This window comes from Protobothrops mucrosquamatus, unplaced genomic scaffold, assembly GCF_001527695.2.
Source record: "Protobothrops mucrosquamatus isolate PMUCROS unplaced genomic scaffold, P.Mucros_1.0 scaffold_203, whole genome shotgun sequence".
Classification (NCBI taxonomy): Eukaryota; Metazoa; Chordata; class Lepidosauria; order Squamata; family Viperidae; genus Protobothrops; species Protobothrops mucrosquamatus.
This window is the reverse complement of record NW_015386279.1, coordinates 496,017-497,128: the sequence shown is the minus strand read 5'-3', so window position 1 is coordinate 497,128 and position 1,112 is coordinate 496,017. Positions and strand designations below refer to the sequence as shown.

The 1,112-nt window shown below is 39.6% G+C and overlaps 1 protein-coding gene across 1 annotated transcript in view; it reads left to right on the top strand.

The window, feature by feature from the left end:
- Positions 1-1,112, top strand: part of FLT4 (fms related tyrosine kinase 4) — a 36,418-nt gene that overhangs the window by 16,920 nt on the left and 18,386 nt on the right. The gene's annotated exons all lie outside the window — the stretch shown is intronic.

Here is a 1,112-nt window from a genome sequence, read left to right as displayed (position 1 = left end):
GAGAGAGAGAGAGAGAGAGAGAGAGAGAGAGAGAGAGAGAGAGAGAGAGAGAGAGAAGGGAGAAGGGAGAAAGAGAGGAAAGAGAAAGAGAGAGAAAGAGAGAGGGAGAGGAAAGAGAGAAAGAGAGGAAAGAGAGAAAGAGAGGAAAGAGAGAGAGAGAAAAATAGAGGGAGAAAGAGAGAGAAAGAGAGAGAAAGAGGAAAGAGAAAGAGAGGGAGAGGAAAGGGAAAGAGAGGAAAGAGAGAGAGAAAGAAAAGAGGGAGAAAGAGAGGAAAGAGAAAGAGAGAGAGAAAGAGAGGAAAGAGAGGGAGAGGAAAGAGAGAAAGAAGAAAAAGAGAGAGAGAGAAAGAAAAGAGGGAGAAAGAGGAAAGAGAGAGGAAAGAGAAAGAGAGAAAGAGAGAGGGAGAGGAAAGAGAGAAAGGGAGGGAGAAAGAGGAGAGAGAGAGAGAAAGAAAAGAGGGAGAAAGAGGAAAGAGAAAGAGAGGGAGAGAGGGAGAGGAAAGAGAGAAAGAGAAGAAAGAGAGAGAGAAAGAAAAGAGGGAGAAAGAGAGGAAAGAGAGAGAGAAAGAGGAAAAAGAAAGAGAAAGAGAGAAGGAGGAGAGAAAGAAAGAGAGAAAGAAAAGAGGGAGAAAGAGGAAAGAGAAAGAGAGAGAAAGAGAGGAAAGAGAGAAAAAGAGAGGGAGAGGAAAGAGAGAAAGAGAGGAAAGAGAGAGAGGAAAGAGGGAGAAAGAGAGGAAAGAGAAAGAGAGAGAGAGAGAGAGAGAGAAAGAAAAGAGGGAGAAAGAGAGGACAGAGAGAGGAAAGAGAGAGAGAGAGACACTTTTATTTGGATCAGAGTATATGTATAATGTTGACAAAGACCTCTGTTTTATAATTAAGTTTGATAATAGTTTTTTATTAGTGAATACTGTTGTCAAATATATCTTTGAGAAATTTCACCAATATGAATAGTAATTATAATCATTATGCTAACATACTCATTAAATAAGAAGCTGGATTGCAGTCATAAAAATATATTTGCTTTCATATTGTTTCAAACATAGGAATTCAACATTTTGCCCCTCCCAGTTCTTTCTTAGAGACCCAGATATTTTGTATGAGACAGTTCCCTT